The following is a 10,911-nucleotide window of genomic DNA, read 5'->3' on the forward strand; positions in this document are numbered from 1 at the left end:
TGAATTGTGTGTTTGGATACTCTTTAGGCTTTTTAAGAAAAGCAGGCAAAAGATGTGAGCTTGGGCTTCCCTGGTGGCGCAGTGGTTGAGAGTCTGCATGTTAATGCGGGGGACACAGGTTCGAGCCCTGGTCTGGGAAGATCCCACATGCCGCAGAGCAGCTGGGCCCGTGAGCCACAACTACTGAGCCTGCGCGTCTGGCGCCTGTGCTCCACAACAAGAGAGGCCGCGATAATGAGAGGCCCGCGTACCACGATGAATAGTGGCCCCTGCTCTCCGCAACTAGAGAAAAGCCCTCGCACAGCAACGAAGACCCAACACAGCCAAAAATAAATAAATAACTTAATTAATTTTTAAAAAAAACTATAAAAAAAAAAAAGATGTGAGCTCTTTTTGTGTTTTATTGACTGTTCCATAGCTCTGAGACTAAGCCACACAGGACCAGGTGGTATAAGGGTTTTGGTTCTTTTTAACAAGGTAATGAAAAGGTATCGCAGAAGATGAAAACTTTGTTTATCTCACAATTTGAGCCAGCTTTGGTTATGATAAAAATGTAAACGTCCTCATCCCCAGAGGAAAACGGAAACAACTAGCATTCATTAAATCTTGATTTCGGATAATATCCTCGGCACTTAAAGCTTGTACAGTCTTCACAGAGTGGCCCTCTGCTTCCTCCACTGCCCCCCTTGGCCAGTTGAAATGATGATCAGATGCTAACTATAGGAAGCTGCTCTGTTTATTCATTTTTGGGCATAAATGCGTGACTGTCATTATGCCAATAAACAACACTCGACGAATGATAATGAGACCAATTCTGAACTCCATCCAATCTTACACCATGTTTCCTGAGCTGTGAAGCACCGATGTGCCAGTTGTTACTTCACCATAATGACCAGGAAGTTATCCCCAAATTCCCAGGTCCGATTGCGCTGGGAGTGTCTCTGCTGAAATAGGGAAAGGTGATGCAATGAAGAAAGCCTTCCGAGTCCAGGTCTCCATATCCAGCTAATGTCAAATCAGCCATCTAGAGAAGGTGAGAGCCCTCTATTTCTGTGAAGTAATTATCTGGAATTCGTTTCTTGGGGGAAGGATAAGCTGTTCTACATTAAAATATTCATTTAGAAACTGATCATTTATAAAATTAAAATGTACTCAACTCTCCCTGTCTAATAAACTTGCACAGTAAAACGACCCATTTTTCAAAAAAGCAGATTCCATGTAGTTAGTGAGAGTGGCTCTCAGAAACTGCTGGAATCACAAACATATTGGCACCGATGAATGTGGGTCTGGGAGAGATACTCCACTTGAAAACTGGAGAAAATGGAAGGGGATTTGGACCTGATGGATTATTCAAAAGGGAATGATTTGAACATCAAAGCATGAGCGAGGCCCTTGGGAAAACTGAGGTATCTATTCAATGTTTTACAAACTGATCTTCTACGATTGCTGTGTTCCAGTTAAACCTGGGGTGATCAGCATTGCAGGTTGCTATCCTGTGATCAGTTTGAAAAATCAGGCTTTAAAAAAAATCCAAATTATGTTTATTCTAAGAATTAGTGTAGAATGCAATTATATCCCAAATCTTTCCAAATATAAAATAAACGTTCGTTGTCTTATTTGCAAGGTTTACGTTCTTCCAAGAACATCTGAAATAAATTCCTCTATGTGTGTAGATATGTATGTATGTGTATGTCTGTCTGTTTGCCTGGACTGACCAATGATTCCATGCTACCCCAGAGTATACACCACCTCTCAGATGTGATTTTTGTGGTCATGGTGATAGGGATGGTGATTCTGAGATGAATATCAGGGAACTGGTGCCACTTCCTCTTCCTCTCATCTCCATTTGAATTGAACCTAAATTGTTTCCAAAGGCTGAGTCTTTTTGCTTCTTAGCTGCAGCTTCCCATCAGGACGCGTGAACCCTCCACCACAGGGCACTTCGCTGGGTCGGCCGTTAGAGGGCAGCCGTGTTGCAGAATGTGCTGCGTCTGTCCTTGACAGGCACCTGGAATCCTTTTCATGCCGCAATTTCTGCAGCAATTTCTCAAGGGAGGAAACAGGTTCCTTGTGACGCTGGCTGAGCATCAGGAGAAGATGACTGTGTGGTATTATGTAGAGGAACTTAGCCTATTCCTTTAAGGTAAACAAAAAGTCAGTTTTGGTTCAGCTCTTGAAAGTGGTCCCCCTTTGTTTATCGGTGATATTAACCCAAGACCACCCCTCAGCTTTAATGTATATGGACCACACTCAAAGGTGCCCTGCCACTGCGGGGGGAAGAGGTGTGGAGGAATCATCTAATGGGAGGTGAAGGAGAATAGAATTTTTTGTCAAATGTCAATAAACACATTAAATATTGATAACCAGGAAACTAAAATACAGTCATAGTAGAATGAGGAAATAAACATGTTGAAGAGATTGTCCAAGGACACCGTCTCAAGGATGTGGTGAGCTCAGATGTTAAACTAGAGTTTCATCCCAGTGGGATTCAGATGGATCCAGGCCAGAGATTAGGAGGTGACAGGCTGGTGCTCATATAAAAATGTTGCCTTTTGTTAATGTGAGATAATGTAATTAGATAAATGTTACAGTATGTAAGGGATATCCATTAGTGATAGTGGATCATTCCCTCTGCAGACTGTTCATGAAAATCTTTAGTACCAGACGGTCTGATGTATTTATAAGGGAGGGCATGTTAATTTTCATATGGGTCTGAAAAAAATGAATTGGGAAGAAAGAATTCTCTTCCTCAAATTCCCATTGTAATGCATGGCAAAGACTAAGAGGAAGGACCCCTGGATGATCTGTTCCACCGTTCTGTTTCCTTAGTGCAGATAACTGATATTGGAATGTAGCTTGAAGATGTCGCTTGCAGAAATGTAACATCCAAGCAGAGCTAGGGGCAGATATGTCCGTAGATAAGCCATCAGGCCTGCTATTCAAAACGTCACTGTGTGGCGTTACAGTCCACGTGTCTGTGAATCGTCTTCCTGGTTCTGTTGGTGCAGGTGATTGGAAGAATATGATGCTGCAACTAGAACCAAGGTCATGCGTTTGGTTCCTGTGCACTCAGGATGCTGAGATCGGTGAGGTCTTCTTTTGCATTGTCACAGCCTCCTTGCAAAGATTCTAGGCCACCTCCTGGCCCAACAGTGGCTTCTCTGTACATGTTCTTATTCCAACAAGTCCAGAATTGATTCCATTTTCAGCTCCACCTTTTCTTTTCTTTTTTTTTTTTTTTTTTTTTTTGTCCATGGGATTCTTTCCCAAAGCCCACATCTAACTTCTGAAAGCCTAATGACAAGCCACATTCTGCAAAAAGCCTTCCCTGATCTCCAGAGCTAAGGAGGAATTTTCTTCCTCTGAACTCTTACAGCATCTGTGGGTCACTTTAGGAAAGTTGTCTTATTTCACTTGTGATCAGAACTTTTATCTTCTAATTTATGGTAAGTTCCTTGAGGACAGGCGTAGTTTCTTCTTTTTATATTCTGCACGCTACTAACATGTTGCTTTGTGAAACTTAGGGGCTTCAGAAGGATTTATTGGACTTCCCTGGTGGCGCAGTGGTTGAGAGTCCGCCTGCCGATGCAGGGGACACGGGTTCGTGCCCCGGTCCGGGAAGATCCCACGTGCCGTGGAGAGGCTGGGCCCGTGAGCCGTGGCCGCTGAGCCTGCGCGTCCGGAGCCTGTGCTCCGCAACGGGAGAGGCCACAGCAGTGAGAGGCCCGCGTACCGCAAAAAAAAAAAAAAAAAAAGGATTTATTGACTGGATTAATGCATTAACTAAGTTAACAAATTGATTGCTAATGTCCACTAAGGAATAGAGTAAGTTTGGCCTGATACCATGCCCGGAAAACCAATGAAATAACATCTTCCAGTAGTAATACATTTGTGCATAAAAGAAAGTAGTCTTTTTTTCTCTTCTTTTTTCTTAAATTACAGCTGTACTGTGTATTCCAGACTGGGAGGAAAGGAATTACGATGGTGAATACAGCCAACAAAGTCAGGAATAAATATGAAGACTAGCTATTCACATATATGGTTTGACTTATCCTTGGTACATGTGGCACACAGATGTGAGTGACAGGAGGGCTATTTTATGTTTCAAACGCCCATTTCCTCTCTGGGGAGGGACAGAGGGAATTCTTAAAGAAGGGGAGGGTGTTTGTAAGGCAAAAGAATCTATGCCACTGAAAGAACACAAGAGGGTGCCCTTTCCAACTCAGTCACACGAAAGAAACACATCATTGGCTCTAGGGATGCTGACCGCACTCATGAAGCATCACTAACACCGTATTCACTTTTTGCCCTTTTAAAATTCCCTAAAATGCAATATATATATATATATATATATATATATATATATATATATATATAATATATATGTGAAATATATTTATATATTTTATTATATATTATTGTTTCATATGTGTGTATATATAAAATAATATACATGATAAGATATACTGAGTTATCAAGAAGAATGTTGAGATTGTATCGAATAAAATATTCTACTAAAGTCTTATTTTTATGCTAGAAGCAACAGCTGAATTAATTAGTTAGCAGTAAATATTTGTCTTTCCGTCTATGTATAGGTGTAAACTCTGCATGTTGTTCCATATTTCATGTGTTTCGTTCTGTGCCCTGTGATTTAAGGGAAAATATCCTGACCTCAGCTTCAGGAGATCTGAATTTCACCCCATTTCCCCCAATGCATGACTTTAAATAAGATAACGAACCGCTCTTCCTTTCCATTTTTCAGTCTGTAGAATCAGAAGGTCGGATCAGATGGTTTCTGAGGTCCTTTCCAGGTTAAATATTTTACCGGGTCGATGAATTATGATGTTCCTATTAAGTCTTTGATCAATATTTGGGATATGAATATCAAACGAATATAAGCCGTAATATCTAACTTATAGGTTTCTTATGAAAAGAGCAAAATCAGTAGAAATTGAATCAGTAGAAATTGAACAGGTATAAATTGACTATGTCAAACACGCAATGTTTTAGAAACCAGAAGGGGGTACATGTTTTTAAAACTTTGAGGTCAAAAGGTTTTTGTGAATTTTCTACACAAGAGTGCTATTTATATGGTCTTGAAGTGACTCAGTTTTGGTGACTAGGTTAGTTCTATAAATACATGAAGACATTACTTGATCTTTGTGATTAGTGTGTTGGTTTAACTGATCCAAGGAAAAGGTTTTATTTGCGGGGACTGGAGGTTATGATGGCTAGTTTTGTTATTTTGGTTTTCGTTTCTTAAGCAGTATTTATAAATGTCTGTGTTTGGATGAGTAAATACAACTTCACTAGATTGAAGATGCTGTTTAAAGGACTTACATAATAACTATTGTAATTAGGGGGTAGGCAGCATTATGACTATAATGTCGAGAGTTAAACTACGTCTATCCCGTCCTCAGCCCATGGATGTAGTAATCATGCTAGCTCTTGGTACTCATTCTTCACCCCTTTTTGTGTGGGACGTTCTTTTTTCTCCTACCACCTTCCTCATCCTGTCCTCTTTCTTTCTTGGGTTCTGGGAATCCTGCATTCCTCCAACAAGCCCTAGGAATCTTTGGTAAGTAAAATGTTCTGACTAACCCTGGGGAGGAAGCTGAAGACTATAAAAGAATATGGAAGATTGAAGACTCAAGACGTTATTTTCTGGGGGAAATTGGCAAAATGCAGAGGTTTAGTGGTTTGGGGGACAAAGGGGTGAAGATGCATATGGAAAAGAATGGAAACTATGTAACCATAACATGAAAGACATTTGGAGCAGACAGATAACCTAAAGCTTAGGCATGAACTTCCTTCCTCCCTTCCTTCATTCATTCTCTCAATAAACATTGAGCATCTTCTACGTGTCAGACACTGGGCAGGCACTTGGCATCAAGGTTGAATTAGATGGTTCTATGGCAGCAGTCCCTGACCTTTTTGGCACCAGGGACCAGTTTCATGGAAGACCATTTTTCCACGGACAGAGGCGGGGGTAGTGGTGGGTGTTCAGGTGGTAATGCCAGCGATGGTTCCAGAAGTAAAGCGAGCGATGGGGAGCCATGGGGGTGGCAGATGAAGCTTCCCTCACTTGCCCGCCACTCACCTCCTGCTGTGCGGCCCAGTTCCTAACAGGCCTCAGACTGCTACCAGTCTGGGGGCTGGGAACCCCTGCTCTATGGTTTCAAGACTATTGGAGTCTAGACAGGAAAGTAAACAGGTAAACAATCAGAATGGAAAAAATAAACATATACAAAAGAGAGTGGTGGCACAAGGGAAGGGTGATGATTCAGCTTGTCTAGAACGCAGAAGCTTCACAGAGGAAGAGCTGGTGATGTTAAGTGCAGGATGGTTACTAGTCTTCCAGGCAGGTTTAGAACAGAAGGGCACTGCAAGCAAAAGGAAAAGTTTCACAACAGCACGAGGATAGTAACAATGGCACAGTGGATGAATCAGGTACAGCTCAAACAGTCAGAAGCCTTGCGAGTCATGTTAAAAACTCTTGCCAGTGTATGCTGACAGGGATGCGGGTTATGTGGGGGAAAGGATGGTAAGATGAACATTTTAGAGAAATGGTTGCTCAAGTTCTGAAAGAAGCATTTGCGGGTATGAAGATGGAGGCTCCACGCAAGCGTTGACAAGGATGGATTGAGAATAAGGTTTATATAAGCGCAAGCTTCACCTCATCTACCTTTTCTGACTTTGGTTGTATACAGGTACACCTACTTAGGCTTTGAGTTTGCAACTGTTTTGTAGTTTTATTAATTAATTTATTTATTTTTGCTGTGTTGGGTCTTCATTTCTTTATTTTTTCATTTTAACATCTTTATTGGAGTATAATTGCTTTACAATGGTATGTTGGTTTCAGCTTCACAACAAAATGAATAAGTTATACATATGTTCCCATATCTTTTCCCGCTTGCGTCTCCCTCCCTCCCACCCTCCCTATCCCACCCCTCCAGGCGGTCACAAAGCACGGAGCTGATCTCCCTATGCTATATGTGGCTGCTTCCCACTAGCTATCTACCTTACGTTTGGTAGTGTATATATGTCCATGCCTCTCTCTCGCTGTGTCACAGTTGGGTCTTCATTTCTGTGCCAGGGCTTTTCTCTAGTTGTGGCAAGCGGGGTCACTCTTCGTCGTGGTGTGCGAGACTGTCACTTTCGCGGCCTCTCTTGTTGCGGAGCACAGGCTCCAGACGCGCAGGCTCAGTAGTTGTGGCTCACGGGCCTAGTTGCTCCGCGGCATGTGGGATCCTCCCAGACCAGGGCTCGAACCCGTGTTCCTTGCATTAGCAGGCAGATTCTCAACCACTGCGCCACCAGGGAAGCCCTGTTTTGTAGTTTTAAAAGTCCCTCTTCTCACTTCATCTTATCCTCTTCTCTGATATGGAAAGTGTTATCATTAACTTCATTTGCATGTAGGTAAAGCACCTGCAGTGAAGTTGAGATTAGAACTTGCACTCCTAGGCCTTCATTTTTCCCTTTTTCTTTCTCTTCCTTTCTCCCTTTCTTTCTTCCTTTCTCTCTCTCTTTCTTTCTCTTTCTTTCTTTCTTTCTTTCTTTCTTTCTTTCTTTCTTTCTTTCTTTCTTTCTTTCTTTCTTTCTTTCTTTCTTTCTTCTTTCCCTTCCTTCCTTCCTTCCTTATCCTTCAATCACAGGAAGACTCTCTCCTAAGCTGCTAAAGAAAGACATTATATAGAGATGGAGCAGTGCCCCTAATGTAGTCAGTATGCTTGCTAAAATAAATCAGATAATAATCAATGGAGTGCACTTTACTGGGTGAAAAATTCAGTTGCCAAACACACATTATACACATACATGTGTGTAAATATATGTGTGTGTGTGTGTGTGTATAGTTACATATATACCAAGTTGCATATAAGTTGTGTGCTTTCTGATACAGATGAATTTGGTTAAACATGGTCACACTTTCTTCTTGGTTTGCTATGTACCTGAGTTAGGAAAAACTGTACCCTAAGTTCAGAGGCATCTGGTCCCAGGAAATAGAGTTTTTCTGTAGGTGCCTTTCAAATGAGAATCATTGAATAAGAGCTATAATGCCATCCATGTGCTTCACTCCTGCTGGTTTGCAAGAGTCCAACCAGCACTCCTGTTACCCAGAGAGAATAAATTTCTTTAGGGGTCACATTCCTCCATGAGGAGTCTTTCAAATTCTAGAAGGCGTGATTCCTCTAAGGATGGAAATATGTAGGGGAGGCACAACTGGGAAGCAGCGGGACTAAATATTTGAGAAAGATTATTCTTTCTCTGGCTCCTGTTCTGCTGTGTCTGCTTGAGTACCCCATGGTGTTTGGGCCCATTTGACCCCGGGATCAGAATTAATGGAGCTGTTCATTTAAGCTCAGTTATGGAGAATTCACCTAAGAAAGTGTAAGGAGCAGAACGGCAGATCTTATCACCAAATACTGAATTATCCCTAATTAATTTACTTAGGGAATTGAGAGCCCTGCAATCAAATGTGTAAAGATTGATGATGAAAGGACATTTTTAAGAGGAGGAGGAAAAAAGTTTTTCATTTTTCTGTGGGAGAAATGCCTCTGAACAGCAGGGTTGTTAAGGCTAAACCTGATTTAGAATGTGGCGGTCGAGTGGCCCGTTGGTGCCAGGCACCCTGCCCACGGCGCCCAAAACACCCTCAGCCCCTACTGCCCATGGCTCCCTCACAGTCTGTCAAAGATGAAAGGCGGGACTTCCCTGGTGGCACAGTGGTTAAGAATCCACCTGCCAATGCAGGGGACACAGGTTCGAGCCCTAGTCCGGGAAGATACCACATGCCGCGGAGCAACTAAGCCCATGCGCCACAACTACTGAGCCCCCGTGCCACAACTACTGAAGCCTGCGTGCTACAACTACTGAAGCCCGTGTGCTACAACGAGAGAAGCCACCACAATGAGAAACCCACGCACCGCAAGGAAGAGTAGACCCCGCATGCCGCAACTACAGAAAGCCCCTGCGTAGCAACGAAGACCCAACGCAGCCAAAAATAAATAAACTAAATTTATATATATATAAAAAAAAGATGAAAGGCAAACACGAGTACCTTTTCCCTCAGAAGCAGAAAGCAAACCAAGCTGGGCAGAGACTACCCCAGCGTTTGTTTGCCCTTCTGCTCTTCCCATGTTAAAGGAGCACAGAAATTACCCCAGAGACTGCTTTCTCCCCGTCCCTGTTTTACAATCTCCCGATACAGTGGACCATCCTGTCAGCTCTGTGTTTGCTTCCTTCTGAAGGTGCAGAATTACCAAGAACATTGAACTGGATTTCGCAGGGATCAACCATTACAGAATCTGAGGCATTCCCCATGTGCCCTGCCACAGATGTTATTACTCCTCCATCTTGAATGAAAAGGTAAGACCGTGTAAAATATTCAACCGTAAAGTTTCCTCAGATACCCCTTAGGTTTTTAGAGGTGATGGGTTATGTAAAATATCAAACCAAGCAGTCAAATGTCTTAGTTACAAACAGGGGAGCCTCAGTTTTAAGAGTTGCTGGGCATCTTATATTTGTGAAAGAAACCAAAGTTATAATCCACAGATGAAGACACAGTTGTGTTTCTGAATCACCAGCAGGACTTGCCCATGGCAGCCCAGGAGATCACCCTCAGGTGTCCCAAAATCTTTTTAGCGGGGGAGGTGCATTAGAGGATGTCCTGAGAGCAAGTCCCACAGGTTATTCAGACATGAACGCCTCTCCCCCACTCATCCAGCCCCCAACACACGCATTTTGAAACTCCATTAATTCAAAGCAGTGATTCTCAATGCGGGGTGATTTTGTCTCCCGGGGGACACTAAACAATGTCTGGAGACATTTTTGGTTGTCACGACCGTGGGGAGGAGGTGGGGCTACTTCTGGTATTTAGTGGATGGAGGTCAGGACACTGCTAAGCACATGCTCAGGACAGCCACTTACAACAAAGAATTATCTGGCCAAAATGTCCCTTGTCCTTAGCGCTGAGGTGGAGAAATCTGATTTAAAGTCACTTTAGATCGAGGGGTGGCACACTGCAGCCTGTGAGCTAAATCTGGCCCTCTGCCTGCTTTTGTAAATAAAGTTTTACTAGAACACAGCCACACTCATTCATTCATGTATGGTCCACGGGGCTTACAGGCTGCAAAGATACAGTTGAGCAGTTGTGACAGAGACTGTGTGATGCCACAAAGCCTAAAATATTTATTATTTGGCCCTTTACAAAAGAGCAAAATGGCATTTTGTAATGTAAATAAGCATTTTAATTTTTAATGTTTCAGGTAAATTGAGGTAATAAAGATAATAATGACATTCAATGAAGGTCCATATGCAGAAGTAGATCTGAGTTCTGTGAGGCCAGAATTGGATTTTAAAGATGACTTCTTTAAAAAAATTTGGTATAAAATTACATATTTATTTATGGCATCAAAATAAATCTCAATAAACACATTATTGGAGCCTTGCAAATTCAAGCCCCTTTCTTCTAATACCTATGTAGTCAAGTTTCCAGAAATGCTTGGGTAAAGCATCTTCCTGGTTGCGCTCTCTCTTACCCTCTCCCACGGCAATGCTACAGCTCAGCAGTTCCCAGCACCTGCAGGGACTGGTGCAGTCCATGGGCTTTGAACCTCTAATTAGCTTCTCCATATCTTCAACTCTGCACGAATATGTCCAGCATGATGTCTCTGTTCATTGACCAATGAGCATCTGAAGAGCTGGCTTGAATTCTGGCTTTGCCACTCACTATCTGTGTGACCATGAGCAAGTGAGTTCATCTCCCTGTGTCTCATTTCCTTAAATAGTTAGAATGTAGGCTCTCCCTTTAAGTGCCTGATCTCTATAAGCTATTGCTCAATTCTATTTGATTTAAAAAAAAAAAAATTGGTTGCTCTTGGATTTGTCTTAGAAAGTTTTTATTATCTCTTA

Source organism: Phocoena phocoena, chromosome 21 (assembly GCF_963924675.1).
Source record: "Phocoena phocoena chromosome 21, mPhoPho1.1, whole genome shotgun sequence".
Classification (NCBI taxonomy): domain Eukaryota; kingdom Metazoa; phylum Chordata; class Mammalia; order Artiodactyla; family Phocoenidae; genus Phocoena; species Phocoena phocoena.